This window comes from Apis cerana, linkage group LG9 (genome assembly GCF_029169275.1).
Source record: "Apis cerana isolate GH-2021 linkage group LG9, AcerK_1.0, whole genome shotgun sequence".
NCBI lineage: Eukaryota > Metazoa > Arthropoda > Insecta > Hymenoptera > Apidae > Apis > Apis cerana.
This window is the reverse complement of record NC_083860.1, coordinates 5,110,476-5,133,188: the sequence shown is the minus strand read 5'-3', so window position 1 is coordinate 5,133,188 and position 22,713 is coordinate 5,110,476. Positions and strand designations below refer to the sequence as shown.

Here is a 22,713-nt window from a genome sequence, read left to right as displayed (position 1 = left end):
GTTAGAAAAGTATGCAGGCAATTAGAATTATGCATATGTCTGCGCACCTGTTTGTCTTCAACCCCTTTCCTTCTCGACCGTGTTTGCACCCCCAACTACCAAGGCAGAAAATTTTTATACACCTCAGTCCATTTCTTTCAAGGATCCTCTATCCATTTTTCCCCCCCTTCTCATTCTGCTTAATCTTCTTTCCTTGTGTGAATTCTTCTTAATTAAACGTTTATCATTTTCTTGTACGTGTTATTTTTAAACTTCCATCGAGAACACGGAAATTCATATTTCTTTAAATTGTCAATAAAGTATATTTTTAAAGTGAATTTCTTTTTCTTTTCATTTTTATACCGCAGACAGAGAAAAATATATAACATTCTCTTTTCCACAGCTTATTGATTATACGATATAATTATAAGAAAAAGTATGCAGAAATATATATATTTTTAGACGTATTCTCTCCTGTTATACAAGCAATCGAAAGGAAGATAGCAATTCCTCCAGTGAACAATTCCTCGTTCTAAATCAGAAAATTCGTCAAGCGAATTTCGCGATAGATCAGTCACGTTCGAAGGAAAGGAAAACTTTATCGTAATTCAATTTACCATCGGGGAATTTCTGTCTGGTCCTTCCGAAAGGAGTGTCCCTTCGCCGCACCTTTTTTTCGCCCTTTAGTCTTCTCCTCGCCTGTGTCAGTGCTACGTGATTGCGCCATAAAGCTCGACTCGAAAGGGGTAAAAGAATTTACGAAGGAGTTTTCACAGGCGTGACATCACGTTCACGAGGTGCACCCCCACTCGACAGACAGGGACCTTAAAAACATTGCGATTCACGCTCCTTTGGAAGTGTCGCGTAGTGCTCTAGACACCTTCGAGGCTTCGTAGTTAACTTGCTTGCGTCTATTCAATTTCTCTCGAGAGAGAAAAAGAAAGAGAGAGAGGGAGAGAGAGCGGGGAGAACGAATGGAATAATTTAAGTCGAATTGGTTTCGAAATGCACGAGTTCGTCTCGTTAAAATTAGTATTTTTTTTAATAGATAGAAACGTGATTATGTATGTTTAATTATTTTTTTACTACGATATTTATGTGTAGAATGGGTGAGTTGATGGAACGATGAATATATCGTGTGATCTGTCATATTGTTAGTTTTTAGAGAGGAAGATATAAAAATATAAAAAATTGCCAGCCTCGTATTATCTTCCTATATATGTATATATATATATATTTATATTTATATGGTTTTTGATATTGAATAATATTTTTGATATCTTTTAAAAAATATCGGTTTTCGTAACATTAGTTTTTTTTTTTTTACAAATGTGATTTATGTGGATTTATTCCATATATTTTTTAAAAAGAATATATTTTTGGATTTGACAAGTTGTCGTGTTTAAATACTCTCTGATGCATTACAAAATAACATAATAAAAATATCTTTTCGTGTGATAAAATTTAATCATTACGCATCATATGATTCAATGTATCTGGTTAGTTGAGATTCATGAGGCTCATGAAGGATTAATTTTAATCAATAACGTTGACGTTTCTTTCGTATATTCTTTTAAATTTTAGAATCTAATATCCCTTACTTCGTTCACGTCACGTTGCTTCCTCTCCTCCCCTTTAAAAAAAAAATTAAAAATTAAAATTCCTACATTCAAATTGTAATATAAAATTTGTCCCAATACGAAAAACCTCCAAGTCTGCCATGCCAAAATTCATCGACAGTAACTATTATTTACCGAATGGCGAACAAAGGAAGAAGTGATCCAAGTTCATACCTCGCCACTTTGAAAAATCGAGCCGATTTTTAAACAACTCTCGGGACGTTGCTCGCAGCAAACACGTAACGTCTGCGTTGCAGAGAGGAAGTCGCAATTGTCTCCGTAATCCATACCAACCACGCGGAACTTCGTCCTACAAATCTGTCCGTCTCGCTCCCTCCTCCTGCATCTCCCGTTCCTCTCCCATCGATCCTTCTCTTTTCCACGCTCTCTCTCTTCTTTCTCTTCTTTCCTAACCACCACCATCTCTGCAACGAGCCTCGTGAGCCGCGTCGCCCGTTGCCAGAGGCTGCGCCAGCTAATTTCGGCAATCAGCACCATTGTGCCATGCTCCATGTCACTTAAATCTAAGCGATCCCCCCCTCTCTCTCCCTCCTCGTCTCTTCTGCATTGTCATCCACCCAACCCACCCTCTTTGCCCGCTCATCCTCGCGGTTCGTTCGTTTCACGACCGGTTGCTTTCGCTCCCATCGATTCCCAATTATGCGCAACTGCCTGTAGCTGGTGATGGTAGCGGTGGTGGTCAGGGCATACGTGGTGAATTGTGAGATATGATCGGACATGAAACGGTGTATGTTTGCAGATCTGTTTCCGGGAATGCTTGCCGATGATGAGATCGCGTTTACGCGCGATTCGTTCGCCTCGGTTTTTAGATTTCGCCTCGTGGTTATTTTTGGGCAAAGATCGGTTGTTGGAATATATATGGCCGTGATACGGGAATTGTGTGAACTCGTTAGTGACGCCATCTAGCTGACGACTCCCGCCTGAAACGTTAATAGAGTAGAGGTTAGAAAAGGTAGTGGAAGATGAAACAATTGCTGTTAGTTTTTTAAATTAGAAAAATTGTCACGATATAAGTTCATTAGAACGATATTCTTTTGAAAGAATGATGCAATAGGGGTTATTAAAATTTCTATTGTTAATATATACACGTCAGAGGATGGAGAAAATTTAATATTATAATTGAAGTTAACAAGGTTACTTCGATGATTCATTGTTCAAAACATAATAATAATCGGAAATAATTGTATCGATAAAACGGCCATGAGATTATATGAAATCGAGTGTAATAGCTACGAACGAATGTTATTCCAATATTTTAACTTTACTCGAAAAATTTTTAATTACTTACGTTTTATCAACTAATTAATACCCAACTTTGATACACATGCCGAAGCTTACGAAAAGTGAAAGGATAGAAATTGCGATACTTGTTTTTTCTTTTTTTTTTTTTTAATTTCCACTTGACTCGACGGCAGTCAAAATTAAGGATAGAGTCCAATAATTTGTTTCCACGGTTCGTTTAATTAACGAGCCGCCCCTAAAAAATCGACGCGATTTACAAAAGCCAACTACCCAATCCCGAATCCGGGCAACGTAATTGTCACGGTAGGTTAACCTTTACCCCGATTACGTTTCAGCCGAGGCGACAATCCGTATGCACAAACCGCCCCTACTTTATAATACGCTTAATCGGTTGCAATTTTAATCGTACAATGCGGTTAACCACGTACTCGTGGTTATCGCCGGGGGCAGACGCAGCGCGTCAAAATATGCGAAATAATCATTGTGCCTATAACCTAAACATTTTATCTGGTTTAACGAGAGCGTGCCCGGCCCAGGCTGGTATTTAATGATAAGATAAACAGGAGAAAATTAGCATTCCGAATATTCCGCCGAATATTATGCATATCTGATAATGTAAAGCTAAATATTTGTATGCGTTCCAGTATGTGGGTATATATACTTTTAGAAACGTTTGCATTGTAGAATGATCTTCCAATCTTTGGATGTAAACGTTTGGATGTAAATATTAAGCGAATTGTGCGAACGTTTTATTTTAATAAATTATTAGTTGCGGATTATTCGATTATTTCGATTAAAAGTGAAATTGAAACATCTTATATCTTTTGTTATTTGTTTTTCCTGTTATTTTTTCTTTTTTTTTCATTTCATTCAAAATGTCTCTTATGTAATACCAAGAATAAAATGATAATAATAGTACAAATAACGAGATAAAACGCTCAAAAGAATCGAAAAGAAGCAAGTATAGAAAGAAGATTACGAGATTCGTTGTTCATTTAATAGATGGAAGAACCGGATGGATTTAGTATACAAAAGTTGTGCAACTTGTCTTTAAAGACTCGAGCAATATATATAAAAAAGAAAAAAAACAAATATTATAAAACAAAATTTATAACGAAAAACAAAAATTCAATCAAATAAACACATTTAAAAATTCACCTTCTAATAATAAAATATCCAATGTGAATAAAAAAATTATATTAACTTTTTTTCATTATTATCCAATAGTCAATAATAATATCTGTCAAACTTTATCGCTTAAAGTTTTCAAATGAAATTCGAAGTGGACTTCGGAAAACAAAAGGATTGTTGGAAAGAATATTCGAACTTAGTTACTCTTAGTTACTCTTAGTTCTTTTTACTTTTCCACTTCACTCATAGTTCGAGGAAGAAAGTGAACGATATGTTTGACATACGTATATCCTGGTGATTGTCCTCGACCAACTCTGCCAGTGGAACAGTCTCGCGTCGTTGCTAGCACGTGTGCCCCGATTCCCAGCTGTTGGCCGATGGAAAAAAAACGAAAAAAAACCTAAAAAAAGAAAGAAAGAAAGAAAGAAAGAAAGAAAAAAGGAACCAGACCCGATAAAAATATTCCTAGCCGGACGTTGGAGGGTTTATTCGCAGACTTTTCGTCTCGACGTGGACGCACACGAAGCCAAGGGTGAGGCCGGTGAATACATTTCGAGACGATCCCAAGATGCCACACGAGGACATAAGTTAAAAATTGTTTTGGGTTAGAAATATTTCCAAGTTTTCGAAGAAGAGGAAAATTGGTTTAATTTCTTGGTGGGTTCTTTCGATCAAATGTTGCTTTGTTTATTCGTTCCTCTATGCTTTGGAAATTAGAATGAATATGGAAAATTATTTGAACCGTTTTATCATTTCTATTTTTCAATAAAAATTTGAAGAGAAGTTTGAGCGAATGTAAAGTGGAAGATATTATTGATTATTGGATAAAAAGCTTTTCTGACGTTAAATGTTAGATTTTAACATTAGAAAGAGCGATGTTTCTTTTAAAACTATGCGATACTGTACTTACATATTGTTCGATTAAAATGTAAAATCCTTTATTACATCCTTCCTTCTTATTTTTTGATTCCTCCAGAAGAAAATGTGTAGCGAGCCTTTCATTAGCAAGGAAGCCATAAATTCTTGATGTGCAAATTGGCTCAGGTGCAAGTACATTCTCGCCAGTATAGTGTAAAACTCGATACATAGCCAGGTACATATATATTTTCTCATCTTCTATGGTTATTTCTTGTTCATGTTCAAATTCTTCCCTTCTAAATTTTTGAACGATAAAAAATTCTGCGATACCTTGATATTTATCCGGGATGCAGAATTTCCTTGTTATTTCAACAATTTTAATTTTACAAATAGTAAAATTCAATTTTGTAATTTTTCAACGAAAACAAATTATTAATTTATTAATTATTAAAAATTACAATCAATAATATGTTAATTGACAAATAAATATTTTTCAAAATTTATGTAAATTTCGTTTTTGAAATAAAATTGTTAAATCTCCAGCAAATATTATAATTAATCAAATCTTTTTAGAAAAAGATATCGATGGAATATTTATTCGAGCGAAGATTAACATTTTCTGTGGAACAAATACAGAAACCAAATGTTTTTCATCACCTCGAATAATAAATAAATAGAGCTCGAAATAATCTCATCGTAAATTAATGATATGCAATCTGTAATGCATATTCGTATAATTATTTATTTACTTATGGATGTTTGTTATTTATTTATGAATATTCGTTTATCTCTGGTCTCAATATAATCACACGGATCATTTATATCGGATTTATATAAATCTATCAATTTATAAAGAGATATCGTTATATACTCTAAAAAGGAAAATTTATCAAAGATTTCTCCCCAGTGTTTCGAAGGAAGAAACGTTTGACGGAATCGAATCTCACCTCATATGGTTGCAGCTTCGACTACGGAGCAAGTAGAAACTAGTTAAAGTTTCAAACAACCCCCATGGAAAGCTCGATGGATCGCTATTAACAAGCTGGACCGTGGGGACAAAGTTCGTCGCTTCAGCGTCTCCGAAACCTATGGCACGTTCCTGACATTCTGCTACCACGAGACATTACTGTCTAACTCTTATCTCTTTGCTCTCCTCGTATTGCTTCTCCTTAACACCGTACAAATCTTTCTTTCCCTGAAATTTCAAATTTCTAGTAAGTAATAAGATTAATAATATATATCCGATTAAATATAATACTTGAATAAAATATATACGATACTAAATTTTAAAATTGTATAGTTTTACAAAATTGTTTAAATAATATAACAATTTTACTTACGTGAGTTTTAAAGATGCTTGCAACGTTACTTTAATTCTTCTTTCAGATTTGAAAAATTGTATATTTTTCACAAAGAATTTTCTCATAATTTATTCCGTATTATATTCTTACTTAGAAATTCTGAAAAAATTCTTCCAAAGAGAATAATAAAGAATTATTTATTAATAATATTATTATCAGTGCGGAATAAAAATTCGGAGAAGACTATGATAAAAAGCTATCGTTTTTTGGATGAACCATTTGGTTCAAAGCGAGCTTACAAGTAACAGCCTTGCTTCTTTCATAGCTTTTTTTATTTGATCGATCCATCTTCCTGATCGAGTGCCTGGCTCTACTAATCTTTTCGTATCACCTGTTTCCGTTCGAAAAAAAAACGTATAGAAACTTCAATGGGATGAACTGGAAGGTAAACGAAGCAAGCTTGTCTTCAGACAGTACTGAATTTTAAAGAGATGAGATATCGATTAACAGATTAACACTTCCATTAAACTAAGTATACAATTTCTCGTGCCTTTCTTTAAACTTCTTGCTTCGAATATTTTCATAAATTTTTTAACAAAATTGGAAATGCCATCCCTTCAAGAATTTAAGAAATTTATCAGAGAATTTAACGGAACAACAATTCCTCCTCTCTAACTTTTTTCTCAAATCAAACAAATTACTCTCGACACCACTACTTACAATTTCAAACTCAATTTCAATCATCGAACAATCCACCTAAGATATTACTTAAAAAATCTTCAGAGAAATATGCTCAATCAAATACGCGCGATTTCGATTTTAATTTTTCAAAAGCGAACCCGTGTCAAAAGTTTACCGAGCCTTTTTAGGTTGAACCTAAGCGTGGAAAACCGAGGGCTTTCTCACACCCTGTTCAACCGCGAAGGGAGCATTTGCGCGTAAATCTGTCGAGGCAGCGTAGCGCGTCAACACTCGCTCCATCGTAGCCTTAAACTTGCCCTCTATTCATAGCCCGTGTCCCCACCCACGCGGCAATAATGCACGCGATGAATGCACATCCGCAGCCGGGTGCAGCAACGCATCCCGAAGCCGCCACGCGTTTCTAACGCGTGCAACGTTGCGGATGATGTTACAACCGGCTCGATCATCGCTCGATTGACCCATTGACTCGTAAGCGCGTTCGCTTAAAAGGAAGGAGCGTGACGGAGTCGATCGTTTGCCCCCCGTGTTCGACGCGCTCGTGAAAATCTTTTTTTCTTTTTCCACACGCTTTTTTTTTATTCGATATCTGTGTACCAAGTGTTGGCCACGCGGCGTTGGAAATTTTTGGCACTTTTTTTTTTTTTTCGTATTTGACGGGGGTGATCGTGTAGGTATCGGTAGGATGAATGATGGTCGGTTCTTTTTTCAACTTTATCCGTTTTGGAATTTTTTTTAATTCTCGTTTGTGGGTTTTATTCATTCGGATTAATGGGTTAATTTTCGGATAGATATCTCTTTAGAAATATACGTGCAGGATGTAATAGGATTTAAGAGATATCAGTGTTGGAGATGAGGATAAGAAGAAGTGATGTTAGAAGGATGTATAAGGATGTAGAAATTGTTGGAACAACATTTGCGGTAAGAAAATTTGGCAAAATACCTCGCACACCTCGGAAATAAAATGCAGTTTTTGAAGGAACTAGGAATTCTCTACTGGTGCAAAAATATTAATTGTAAAATACTTTGCCTGTAAACGTGCATATTCATAGTCAGCGAATTTCATCGTCGAAGTACCTCTTGCGATGTATTCAAATTTTACTCAGCGGTTAACAGTTTTTATTACTGCGTTCACTCTTTGCGTAAGTTTTTGCAATTTTTCTTATAATAGTTGCGGCGCAAAGAGTTACTCGATGAATAATAAATTTAATTAAAATTTCACTTTTAACTATTAATTATTATAATATTAATTTCTACTATATATGTTTTGAAAATTCTGTTTGTCAAACGTAATATTGTAAAAATTTTGTAATTTATAATAAACTGGAAAGAATACGCATAAAAATTCGCGAAAAAATTCCAAGTAAAATTCGCAAAGGAAACAGAACAAAACTAATAAATACATAAAAGCCGCCGAAACAAACGATGCGTACATTATTAAATTGTCTTTGAATTTTTCGAACAACTCAATAAGCATTTCGTTCCCAAAACAAGGAAGAAGCACGAACGGAATATAAAAAGAGAACCGAGAAAACATTACCAAGAAAAACGCTTCCATCGCTACGCACCTATTAATCGCATAAAATCCTTTCATCAAGAATGAAGTATATCTCTCGAAAAGAAGAACAAGAAAAAAATCTCGCGTTCGAAAAAATAAATCATATTTCCCTCGCCAAATAAACACTCTCGCCCGAACTCTCCTCTCATCAACGCGTCGTCGCCCCACGCATATCAAATAAATCGTATATCCGAGGAAAAGTTTAACGCAGAAGAATTTGCTCGATAAAATAAATTACATTCGCAAATTACAAAGAAAGAGAAATAAGAAGAATAATTAAATCTCACCCGGCCACACGATAAATCCACCTCGCGAGACGTTAAATAATCCATTCCACGGTTTAAAAAATGTTATTATTGCCCGAGTTACGCTCCTTCCTATACCGCGTAATTAAATGGCGCAGCAAAGCGTTGGCGGCGGGTCGACGCCGACCCCCCAACCCGTAGACGCCGCCCGTTCATGTATACGAGAGTATTTAGCGGCGGCGCTACGTCGTCCTTCCTCTACGTGGTTAGCATGTGCACAGGGCTAGCCTATTAATATGCTCGACATAACGCGGCCGGCTCTGTAAACTCCTGCCAAAGAAGGAAATTGAATGCGAAGCCGGTGAGGAGAGACGAGACGACTCTTCCTCCTCCTTCTCCTCCTCCTTCTCGAGCGCATCCTGCGCGCATTGTGAAATCCCGCTGGGATTTTCTCCCCCTCGCTTCGACGATCGCTACCAGGATTTTGTGAGCGAGTTGTAATTGCACGGTAAATCGAGCAGAACGATATGGTAATTGAGCACACTTTAGAATCTCTTCTGACGGAACTCGGAGGAAAATGTAACGCGGTGTATTAAATGGATGTCGGTATTTGTATGTAATTGGAAAATTTGTGTCGCTCTCTTTCGATTTTGAGATATATTATTTAATACAGATGCTGAAATTGTGTGATTCTTTTTAGTGTAATTCTGGATTACACTTATAGAAGGTTTGATATTGATTATGCAGTTTTAAGGGGAGAATAGATGGATTAAAAACGAATTTTATTTGTTTATCGGTGAAGAAGTTTAAGATACTATGAATTATTGTAAATATATATTTAATTTTTAATTTCTTTTTCTGTTTCAGGTAAAGTAACAAACAATTTTGTGATGAAATTCTATTGAGTAAGTAATACAAATAACGTTGCGATACTTTTTGAAATAGAATACTCTAAATTATTCAAAAATTTGTTAACAAATTTATACTTTCCTCTTCCTTTTTTCTATCAAATGGTGGACTATTTCGTATGGATAAAATCCATGAGGAAAATTTTCATTGTGGCTGCAACTTGCGGCTTCGTGTTTCGTACAATGTGTAAAACAGCTTTCTGTTTCGAGATATATTTGAGTTTCAGTTTGAGTTGTTCACGATTCTGGCCGAGTGTGTCCGAGGTCGCTACGTGAAATTTGCATTTCTCCTGGGGCACTTTTGCCAAAAGAATTCAAGATCAGCTGTATATTTGCGCGCGGCACCGATTTCACAGTACGGTTATAAATATTAACACGCGCCAACGCATTTTCACACGGAGACGCGCGTTGGGGAGGAAAAAAGGAAGATTGTTTTAAAGTGAATATATATATCAAATTATTCCTTTCAATTTTTCTTCTTTAATCACGCTTCTCTTCTTCGATTCGATCTATTTTAATCCCCTCTCCTCCTCCTGTGATTTCGTTCGAATTTTTATTCCAAGGAATAGAAGAAAGATGCTTTAAGAAAAACTTTAACGTTTTTTAAAATGTTATAATATTTCAAAAAAATTGAATAATTGAAAAATTGAATATGAATAATTCTGAAGAAATCAGAATTAATATTTCATTTGATATAAATATATATAATTTGCAACACATTCTCTTTTTTATTTTACATAATCGATTATATATTGCTATTAATTACGCAATACGCGAAGCATGAGCATAACCGATAGCTTCGAGATAAGTTGAGGCTGGACTAAACAGAACAACGTAGAAACGGCGGCTTGAAATTCGCAACGATAGTCACGCATATGTGTATATATAACATAACGTTCGTAGGATATCTGCATGAGTATCGGAATACGGCACGCCAAAAGCTACACAAGAGGGCTGTAAACGATCCATGTAAACGTTGCCAGTAGATGGAACTGATTGCTTCCTCGACAAGGCAAACACATATGAACGCGTAACGCGACACACAATATGTACCACGCTGCCTCTGTCCCCCTAAAGAGTTTTACACTCGCGAATTAGGTTAGTGACGATGTATCGTCACTCACGTGTTTACAGGTGAAAATTGTTTTTTCGATCGATTGTTTGCGAAACGTTGCTGTATCGAAAGAAATTTCGAGTAGATTGAAAAATCGATCGATTTGATTGGCGAATATGATAGTGGATATGATGGGAGATGAATATTTGTTAGATTTTTAAATATAAGTATGATGGAAAGAATTTAATTAAACGAAAATGGTAGTTTCAGATGGATTAAATTTAACAGATTGATAAAGAAACATCCTTAAGAGTTTGTTAAAAAAGAAATTCTCTGTTTTGAATATTTTTTCTTTTAAAATAACTACTTGTTATATTTGAATTACTTCCTTAAATTTAATATTGCATGAGATATGTTTCCACCTCGTAACTTGGAGAATTGTTTTCACCCTTTCAAAATAGATTTTGGGATTAAAAAGAAACACTTGTCAAATATTTGATTGGAAAGTATATCGTGCATAAATTTTATCAAAATCAGCCATACATAATCGGATATATACTTGAAGATCGATCTTTATTAATGTTTTACCAAATTTTTCTAGCAGCCATATTTGATTTTACTCCTTTATGTATACGCAGTGCCCTCTTGTTCATTTTAATCGAACTTCTTTCTCTTGATAATGTTTTAGTATTTGTTATATAATATCGATCGAATCATATTGTTTTCTTTCCAATGTTATAAATCATTGTATAATTGTATTGAAACACGATTCTAATCGCAAATGTTATTTGCCAAATTAATATTGAGCAACTGTTTGAATGTGAAAAGTAAATAGAATTTGAGAATACTTGCATGTGTGCATATTGTCGATCTGAATGCTAGTTTATATATGAATTGTTGTCCTGAATTTGCGCTGTTGATCCTATAATGATTATTGACAGTGTGGTTGATTCTAACAATCAGTTTGTTAATGAAAGATTGTGATCATTAGAAATATAATTTTCCAAGTTCTGAGCATGGGAGTGAATGGAATTTTTTTATGACGGTAATTTAGACGAATTTAGAAAAAATATAATTTTCTTTTGGCTTAATTGAATTTTTAAAAACAGATATAATTAATTTTAACAGGAAATAGACATAGATACATTATATATAGTTAACAGTTCTGGTTAAATTAATTTATAATGGCTTACGTGATTCAGTTACAACTCTACTGATTTAAAATTTATTTGTGTATATCCCATGATACCTAGCTCGATCGAAAGGAAATAAATAACATTCAACAAACTTTATGACTCCCTCTTCTTCCCTAAATGTTTTTTATACATTCACTTATCTACACCTGAAATATTTTTGAAAATACGAATGTAATACATTTTAATAGAATCTTTACATAATAAAATGATTCGATATGGCAATAATGTATTTGTTACCTTGGAAAATTGTTTTCCAGTATTACAGGAAGAGGAAGAATGATATCTGCATATTCTATCTCGTTGCGAAGGGATTTAATAGATGTATCTATATCCTCTGAGAAATAAGATTTCCTCGGTATAAAGATGTAATCGTTTTCCTTTGTGTTAACGATGTAATTGTTGGATTAAATACCCTGTGTTATTTCATTTGTCGAAATATTCTGTAAATTTCTCGTTTGCGAGCATTCAATCTCGCAATGGGATTTACCCATTGAAATAAAGCACTTGTATGATGTATTGCTGGCTTTTGTTTGAAACGTTGGTGACACTCTAATGGATTATTCATCCAAGAATGTTATGAATCAACTAGATAAAAGAACGGTCGTAAAGATTATGATTGCATGACATCATTCTGTTTTCATTCGATTACGAAATCATTATCGTCGTCATAAAATCGTCGTAAATCTATTTATAGCATATCGCTTATCGTTAAACAAAACTAATGTTTTAAATATTTCCAAAATTCCTTTCCATATTTTTAATAGAACAATATGCTAAAAAAATCCTCCAGTATTTTAAACATTTCAAGGAATTGTCACCCGTTCTTTCCACATTTTTTTTCACTATCCCACGCCTTCTCCGCTCAGTTATCCCATCGCTTCTTGTTACCCTTTTGATCCCTCTGTCGCGTTCCCAACATCACGAATATCCTAAAACGTATTCGAAAAGTAAACAAACCATTTTGTCGTACTCCCGCTGTCGTTATTTCCGCCCGCGCACAGCTATTCACTTTGCAAGACAAATTCATCAAAGTCGAGGGAAGAATTTCTTACTCTCTCACCATTTCTCGTTCTTCGGTGTCGTTCCTCCTAGCCTTGAAGCCAGACTTCTACTTAATAAACTCGTGTGCCTCTCGAGAGGCAGTTTCAACTTTAACCGTCTGGTTAATCGTTATGAAACTTTCGTCTGCGCGCCCGGGGATCGACTTCGTGACTCACTGGAGGAAATTGCAAAATATGCGAATTAAATACCTACGATGGAACACTTATACCGTTTATAATTATTTTAAATGGAAATTAGATAGGATTATAATATCAACGATAAACAGTTCTAGAATGAAATATCGTAATATTTTCACCGGGATTTAGATTGTTTTTTGTAAAATTTTATAAATATGTTTTGTGTCCATTTAAATTTATTCGAAAAATAAACGATTGTTTACAGAATAATTTTTCAAAAAAACGCAACGACATCATCCCTGTCCATCATTTCAACCCCTCAATGGACCGATCAATTATCCATCGATAAAAAAAAAAAAAGAAAGGAAAATACGTTGATCGTATAATCGAAAAATCAACTTTATCGACGTGCAAACAAGATCATCATCGTCGATAAATTTCCGGCATTAAACGGTTCGCGGTTGAACAGAACGATAAATTTTCCCGCTGTGGCACGCGATACTCCCGTCGAGCCAAAAACACAATGGAAAAAAACATAATGTACGGGCCTGATGGGAAAATTCGTAGGCAACAAAACAACGGGAGGGGGAGGGAGGGAGAATAACGATGCTCCTTTGTAGAGAGAAACGTTTTCTGTCTCCTTTCTTTTTCTTTCCCCCTTTTTTCTTCTTTTCTCTCCGCGAAAAATCGCGTATGAAAAACGCCACGACAGATGGCGCGAGTATCGTCGTACTCGTATCGGTACGCCGCAGTTCGCAGTGAAAGAAAGGGTTGTAAATAACGTTGCACCCTTATAACGTTTTCTTCCGCTGGTTATTACAGGTTTTCGTCTCCCTTGACGCTTCGAATTACATTCTGTAAAACTGTGTGCGCTTTGTTTGTCGGCTCTGTCGAGCCGGTGTCGATCGGTGTAAAGCTTCTTTCGTGCAAGAAAAAGGGACAATGGCGCTCGACAACTCGCGAGAGAAATCGATTTTGGTCGTGGAGGCTGATTGCTGAAAGTTGTAATTATTGTTGATTAGAAATTATTCTGGATGTGGACGAAAGTACTTTACGATCGGACGAGGATGGATGTGAAGATATATTGTGAAAGTGAATTTTCTTTTTAATAATGTAATGCAAGAAATATACAAGATTAATGAAAATTCGTGTATTTTTTTTTCATTTGATTAAGTGTAGTAAGAAATTAAACATTTGAATTATATAATGGAGGGATAAGATATTTAGTATTAATGATCGTTTTATTGTAGTATTAGTATAACATAATAGAAGCAATAGATTTTATCTGGTGAAATATTGTTCCGTATTTTATTCGTGACCAAGCTAACAAGATGTTTTATGGGGTGATAAATGATCTTGGGTTGTACACGGTGACCATTTAGAATGAAGAAAAAGAGAATAATCGTGTATCAGGGTTTTGGTTTCGATGACGTTGCATTTTTTATTCTTGATTCCTTTTTTTTCAACTTCTGCAGAGTAATTGATACTAATTTATTTATATACGTAATAATTGTTATTATTTAAATTGTTCAACAATTGTTAAATATAATCGAATGTTGAAAATTATCTTATTAGAAAATAGGTGATGCACATTTTGGTGCATCATCGATTTAACTTTTATTCCTAGTTGGTTCATCGTCGTCTTTATTTCTTGAGACTAAGTTGGAATAACGATATAATCCTGGAAAGTTGATCTCTTAAGAGCATAACGAACGAGGTAAGGGACTTCACCATTGAATTCGTACTTCAGCAATTCCCATAAGAATCTATGGTGAACTAGTAGAACGCTATCCTCTTGAGAAAGAACGACTTTGGATCTTCTAACGAATATCAAGTCGAAGTTTAAGTTCTATTCATACATAATAGATTATGCGAGAATATTTTTTTGGAAAAAAGAAGAAAGAAAAGGAAAATGTTTTCTTGATCCTCTTTTTTGAAAATTCTCCTTTTCTTTACACATAAGAATAAAGAAACGAAGAAATTCAATCCTAAGACACGTATCTTTATATCAATAAGATACATTATGGAGATAAGAATTAATAAAGTGTAAGAATTATCAAATCATTTAAATTATAATTGAAAAAAATAAGCAATTTTCCTCGCCTAGTTTGTTAGTAATCAAAATCTCATTACATACATAATAAATGTTAAAAATGTTATTATAAATTCGTAGAAATGATTATAATATCTGATGATGTTGTAGAAAGAGTACTTACAAACTGTTACGGGTAATTATAATTACCCGTGTTATCCAACGAGTGCTTAACGCTGGGTGATTACAGTCACCTGTAGTATATACACGAGTGCTTAGAGCAAGATGACTGATGGCATCCGTAGTACATACACAATGAGTGCTCAGCGCTGTGGATGATTATAGTCAACAGCAAATTTTGCATACATCAGTGGAAAATTATAAATTGAAATGTTTTTCAGCGTCGTATTCAGTATATGTAATCATCTCTCGTACAATTTTGAATATTTTAACACAGCTCACTTATAATTATTTATGGGCCATGGCTCACAGATAATTATAATCAACACTGCATCACGAGTGTTAAAGCGCCGAATAATTATAATTACTTGTAACATCCAATGGCAACAGTATAATAACTCGTATCATTCAATTTGGATAATTATAAATATCCCTGTATATGGAGATTTAAAGTTTAGATTTGAAGCTTTTTGGATTCATGGTAATATAATGACGATATAACCAATATCCAATATATCCATCGTACGATCGTACATCACCTCACCACTTCTATTAACTATAATTGGAAACAGAACGGTTAAAAGAGAAGGGATATTTTTCAAATTCGTTACCAATACCTTTCAACTGTTCATCGATCTCTATATTCAATGTCGAACGTTCGGTTGACAAAGGTGGGTAAAAATTGCGCTTTGATGAATGCCCCGGAGGGTTTTTCTACCTTTCAACCGCAAGCACCGCCCGATTCGTCGGCAGTCAGATCGACGAGTACAATAGAGAGCCCCGGTTGTAGTCCAAAAAATTACACGCCGATTCTCGGTTTCGCTTAATCCGGTGTGGTGGCGACACCGTCAATTTTCTCTCAACCACCCTTAAGCTTGTTCCACGGCGATCAGCGAGAGGTTTCCAATGTTCCATTATAGGGACGGCCTACCAGATGTCACTGGATATCCAGAGCAGTGACACCGTGACCAAAGTCGTTAATGTGTGAAATACATCTGGCAGGGAAGACCTCAGCCTCCCTTCTCGCTCGCTTCCTCTCGGAGTCAGCTCTTACTTTTCCACGCTCCATTGTGCTCGCTTGTATTTTAGTCCTCTTTTATTTGTCGTTTTGACGGCCACGTTTACCCGCGTGGATAATAATTGACTGCCTAGGCACGTATTTCTTTTCTCGCCTCGGTCTATGAAGGGTGGGAAAGAGGATGTTGTTTTTCCTGAATCGATGATCAGGATGACCGAGAGAAATAATGTTTATTATTCCACGAATTATTAGTCGCGAATTACTCGTTGCGAATTTAAAATTGCTCTTTCTAATTTAAATTTATTATATATATATTCGTTCGAAAATTTTATCTCTTCGTTATCCTAATCATTTATCCCAACATTAATTCTTCCTTAATCCGTTCAATATCCCATCATTATAAGCTTAAAGTTTATTAATCCCCAGTTCAAAATTCTCCATAAAACTTCAATTACTATATAATATATTCCGTTGTACTATCTACTCGTTCACTTTAATATTAATCTTCCACAACCTGCTCAATTACTACGTCCATTGTGAAAAGCTTAAAGTTTATTAACCTTCACTTTAAAATACCTCCATAAAACTTCAATATTTACATATACGTATATATATACACTTTCTAATCTTACAACATCCGCTCAATTACATATCCATCATCGAAAGTTTGAAATCTCCATCGACCTCCATTTCCAAAATACCTCTATAAAATTTCAACGATACGATACTCTGTACATTTCGTATCGTTATTGGATCGCGTCCATCCAATCGTCTCGATCCCGGATAAGATTTGGATCGAGAAAGGAAGAGCCCCTCACAAGGAGCTTTTATACTTCCTTTGAGTTAACAATTATTCGAGCATGAAAATCCGGATTGTGCCCAAAATGGTCCCTCTTTTTTTTCTTTTTCTTTTTTTTTTCTTTTTTTCATTGGAGTCGCGTGCCACCCCCGACCAACGTCGCTCAGATGAATGGGGAAAGACAAGAAGATAGATAGGAGAGCAATCTCTTTCATCAGATCCTCCTTTGCCTGCCTCTTCTCTTTTAGCCGGCCTGTCCACCAGGCTATTTCACAATAGGAATCACGAGACCCGGATGGGAATATACGGTTCATTAGTTGTTCCAACGTTCGAGAGAGCGTCTTCTTCTCGTTTCTTCCCGTCCTCTTCCCATCCTTTCATGGCTCTTTATCTTTTACAACCGAGGATTCCTTTCTATTAAATAGCTCTCCGGATCTGTTCCCGCTCATTGGCTGATTAACTCGCTCTGGCGGACGTAATCTTGGTAACTGGGAATCGTTGCCGTTACTGCGACACTTACTCTCGCTTCCTAACCTCAATTACACGGTTTCTGGCCTCTATCTAGATAATGCGCATCCTAGATAATATCTTGGATAAATTTTTTTTTATAATGGATTCGATTCTCTATCTTCTTTTTTACTTTCTTGTTGTAGGTATGTCATCAGGAATTATTGTAGAATTGGAGAAAATGAACATAGATTCGCTAATGTGAGGTTTTAGATTTAGATTTATACGATTTCTTTGCACAAGTGATAAAACTTGGAGAGAATTGGTTAATAAATTTTCTCGTGATAACAAATGTGATTATTATAAGTTAATTATAAAATTCGTAATATCTCTTTTTCTGTCCTCGTAAAAAATATCATTTTAAATAACGTTAATAAATCGTGTTACATTTTGGAATAAGTTTATCTTCGTTGATACGAAATGATACATTTCCCCCGCTGCGTGAGTCACAATTGATAAGGATTAATAGCACACTCTCCTTTGTACACGGGCACATAGATCTTGCGCCTTTCTGCTTAAGTTTAAGCTCGGCCTGTAACTTTTCTGCAAGATAAATCAACGTTAACCTGATTTATAACGATAGTCGAATGTTTCGAGCCACCCTTCCGTTACTATCGATTCCCCTTCCTCTCTCGACCATCTACCTTCCACCTTCCTCTGTCTAATGTAATACATTGGAAACTGTATATGCAAAAGCATTAAAAATTTTAACTCATCTCGTGTTGTTTAAAATAGAAAAATTTTATTCCAAATTTGTCGAAATCACTTAATCAATCTTGTAGAAAATTAAACTAAAAATTAATAAAAATGAAATAAACGAAATTGAATCTTCGAATTGCATAAAATGTTATTAAAAAATGATTTCTTTTTAATCGATTCCTTTTTTTAAATTTTTATGATTCGAATTACAAGTGAACAATAATATACACCATTTCAACCAATTATTAATTCTAATTAATACGAAAGCAGGTGGCAATATTAAAACCATCCTACCATAAATTCAAAAACACGAAAAACGACCAAACTCTCCACCAAATCTAATACAATATTTTCTCCCCATCCTTCTATATACCAATATTATTCACAAACCGCGAGAACTTTTCACAGGGAATCTGCCATTTCGATAAATCCAAAAACCAAAAATGAAAAAACCAAAAAAAAAACGATTCGACCAAAAAAAAAAAAATATATAAACACGATCACGAAACGAAACAAAATCGAATAAAACGACGAAAAATAAACGGTTTCAAGTCACGTGGAATCCGCCCGATGCCTCGACGATATTTCAGCCGAATAAATCCAGACTCTCATATCCAGAGGTGGCGATGGCGGTGGTTTCGCGCTCCTAAATTTCCTTAACGCCGCGCCCGTATATTATTCGATCCCCGAAGACGACGATTCCGTGGAACTTTTGTGCCTCGCCCCGTCGAAAATACCCCGCGAGAGGGGAGAAGGAGAAGGAGAAGGAGGAGGAGGAGGGATAATTCGAAAGGGGTAACCCGTAAAGGCGCATACCCGAATATCCTTTGCGGGATCGTGTCCTCTGCCTCTTTGTAACCGGCGCTTCCACCGGTCCAATCGTGGAAAAGAGAGATATTGAATCGATAAAATCCTCCTCCGCCGGGTTTTACGGCACCGATCCTTTTCCGGGACAATTTACGACTTCCGCTTTTTCCGTTATCCGTCCTTCGCGCCGATTTCGTCTGCAGCCACGTCTCCTTTATTAAATCCATTCGATGGAGGGTGGAGAATGATCGTGTACGTCGAGTGTGGAAACGAGGTTACGTGTTTCGCCACGAGGTGAAACCCGTTTCTATGTTGATTGGTGGTATTGGCTTGGAAACAGGATATCTTTCTCTTTATATATATATATATATATATATATATATATATATATATATATATATAAAACAAAACAGAATGCGGAATTTTCTTAGGGTGGAATCGAGAGACGTTATTCGAGGATCGTTGGATATAAGGTAAAGGGGAGATGTTAAGGAGATTTCTTTTGTTGCGTATTTTGCGTGTGTGGAAAATTGCTTCGTATAATTCGAAAGGGGAGGAGGAGGATCGAGAAAATAAATAATATTGGATCACGAATGATCCTTTGTGTATATATAGATTATAAGCTCATGATATCTTTAGTGTAATTCTTTTAATTGTTGGATGAATTTTATTGGGAGTCGAAATTTGTGCAGCTATTGTGCGAGTTTTTGAAGAGATTTATATGGGTAATGCATAATTGTAATTGATAAACGATGATATCAAAAGTTGTTTTAGAAAGATGTTTTAAGGAGAATTTAAGTTTCTTTTTTTTTTGAATTATTTACTTTGATATGATGTACGAATAGGTTTTCTTTGTTCCTCGACAAAAAAAGAGGGAAATATCTTTTATCCTGTTATAACATAAATTTCATATCACGATGAACGAAACTCGTAGAAACGTGTACTATCTCTGCTGGCGTTTTTCAGCGGCGCAGTGAATTCTGCTTACATAACTCGATCTTAACATATGATAGTACACGAAAAAGAATGTATGCTTGACGGTAATTAGAACGGAGCATTTTAAACTTTTAACCGATAAAAATATTCCCCTCGTAAAATGTATTTTCCCTCAAATGAAAAATATTTTCTCAAGGATAAGCATTACCCCTTTTAAATTTAAGAAAAAAAGAAAAACTTGTGCAATCTTACAAAAGAATCAAAACTGAAAATATTTATAATTCACCTCTCTATTAACCAATCTCCCATATAAAATAATTATCCTAAAAACTCGCTTTCTCCCCGCCAAAAAATCCAAAAAATCCAAAAACTTTACCGCATCAACAACCAATTATAAATTATATAATAAATTGAAAATGCTCACCACAGTCTATATTCAGGACGAAGCACGAACGATTGTCGCCCTCGTATATTCCCACGGGAAGAAGAATGGGGGAAACAGGGCTGGCGAATAGGATATGTACGTTGTCGCGTTGAATTGGCCGACGACTCGAATCTTCTTAGGAATGTAGCGGGGCGGGCGATGCGTCTCGAACGAGGCATTCGCGTGGTTGTCCCTCGTACAGCAGGGCTATTACAGTCTACGCCCACTTCAATTAGATTTCCACACTGCTATCGTTCCCGTATCAACGTTGTCTTCTCCTTTGGAGAAGCGGAGGGTCGAGGGGTGTAATCGACCTTACGACCGGCCATTTCCGTCCCCAGTTAACGTGAATACGGAATAACAGGGCCTCTGTCCTCGCTCCGAGTCTCTGATAATCTTGGTTAAATATTGCTATACGTGTTCGCAACGAGATTGAAAAGGCATGCAGCCCGGGCAGTTGAGATTTCATCTAGATTTCAGTTGTTGCGCAATTAGGTTGTTATTAAGAGATTGCGAGATTGGGGGAGGAATTAATGGCGGAGGGAATTTTGTTTGAGAATTTTTTTTTTTCTTCTTTCTTTTAAGGACAGGGAAATGTGATTGGGTTTTTTGAAGCAATTGGATACTTCTTGGAGGAATTGTTGAGTGAATGTTGGGAAATGTATTTAATTGGATAAATAGGAAAGGAAATTTTAAATTATTTCTTTCAAGGGAATTCGAATTCAATTTTTCTTGGTCTTTTGATGCAGATGAAATTATGAAATGTATTTTGGGACGATGTATTAATACGATAATTGAAGAAATTAGTGAATTAATAAAAATAAAAATTGTATAATATTTATATAAATATTATATATATGTTATATAAATATTATATAAATTTATATAAATATTTGTATAAATAATAAAAAAGTATAATAAATAATATTTATATATTGCATCCGATTGATACTCGTTCTTCCATAATGTACTTTTATACAATTTTCGTGATAATTAATCGATTTATAATTATTTACTCGAAACTAATTAAAATAATTAATTTATTATTTATAATAAATTATATAATTAATACATACCAAGCAATATAATATTCTTGCGAGGAACGCCGAGCAACACGTCCGTTCTGCTCTGTGTCTGGAAAACGACTCGTGTTAAATCGATATTTTCGATAACAATGACAAACCGTTTGTTTTCGTTTCTTGTGTCGTGTCGACGCTCGACATATTATATCGTATTTATCGACACGTAGAATAAATCTATTATTAATAAAATTTTAAATACGCATTAAATACAAATTATTTATTATATAATATTAATTGTAATATTAATTATATTATTTTACGATTACAATTTTTTATTATAAGAATATTTATAAATGCAAAATATATTTAAATACGAATTAAAATTTGTAAAAATAATTCGCAAGAATTTTTTTTATATTTTTTAAAAATTTTATGATGCATTAATTTAATCATTGTATCGAAACTCTCACTGGAAAATATAATCGTGCACTATAATGGATGAAAGTGAGAAACGCGGCTTAATAATATTGCACTTCTCTCCTCTGTTTACGTATAAACATGGATTACTTGTAACTTCGTACTATAATAATAAAGTTATTCAGTAAAGTTGCGACTCGTAATGATGATGATGCACTTAACAAAGATGTAAATCTCCGTGGAATATCAACTATCTTCGCTTCCTCATAATAACATTTTATGCAATGTGCGCGAAAAATTAAATACATTTCACTATCATGAAAAATAACGATTCCGTACAATCATGTTAAATTATTCTAATTAATTTTTTTTAAATACTTTAAGCAACTAATTACGTAATTCCTTTACCTAATAATATAACATAATTATTTTACACTTCGTTTAATTTAATAATTAACAGATACTGAACTTTATACTTATATTCGACGATTAACAAAAAGATGAATAATTACAAGTACCTATTTCATCATCCTTTTCCTTTTGTAATACATTTACATATTTATAAAATTATAAAATGTACCTAGCATCATAAATTTAATTCTAAATTAAAATCTTTCCAATTTTCAAAGCATTTCACTACGCATCGCATCAATATCCATTTCAATAACGTGTACAAAGAAATCATCGAACCGCTATTTCCACCTATTCCAAACGAAACGAAAATTTCCAAATTTCCTCACCACCAAAAATTCACTCCAAAAATCAATCAATCGGTCAACGAGCCGAATCGTCGTCTCACGGCTCCGATGGGACAAATTATGCATAAAGCATGTACGAGGAAACGTTTAGCCGCGTCTTTCGAATCTCTCGGCTCCGCTGCTAT

At 34.8% G+C, this 22,713-nt stretch overlaps 1 protein-coding gene, 1 long non-coding RNA gene and 1 pseudogene across 8 annotated transcripts in view; 1 reads left to right on the top strand and 2 right to left on the bottom strand.

Annotated features, from left to right (window-relative positions):
- Positions 1-22,713, top strand: part of LOC108004004 (fasciclin-1) — a 300,543-nt gene that overhangs the window by 88,730 nt on the left and 189,100 nt on the right. The window lies entirely within an intron of this gene.
- On the bottom strand, positions 133-21,519 carry LOC108004075 (uncharacterized). Of its 2 annotated transcripts, none has more exons than XR_009831085.1 (9): positions 21,468-21,519; positions 12,872-13,984; positions 12,049-12,740; positions 6,191-11,957; positions 5,798-6,045; positions 4,903-5,722; positions 4,277-4,392; positions 1,773-2,539; positions 133-1,612 (listed from the first exon to the last, which is right to left on the bottom strand). It is a non-coding gene; the product is annotated as an uncharacterized LOC108004075 (long non-coding RNA). The 2 variants fall into 2 exon arrangements; XR_009831086.1 differs by having other exon boundaries at positions 4,903-6,045; positions 12,049-12,145; positions 12,224-12,740.
- Positions 17,726-21,413, bottom strand: LOC133666654 (uncharacterized; annotated as a pseudogene).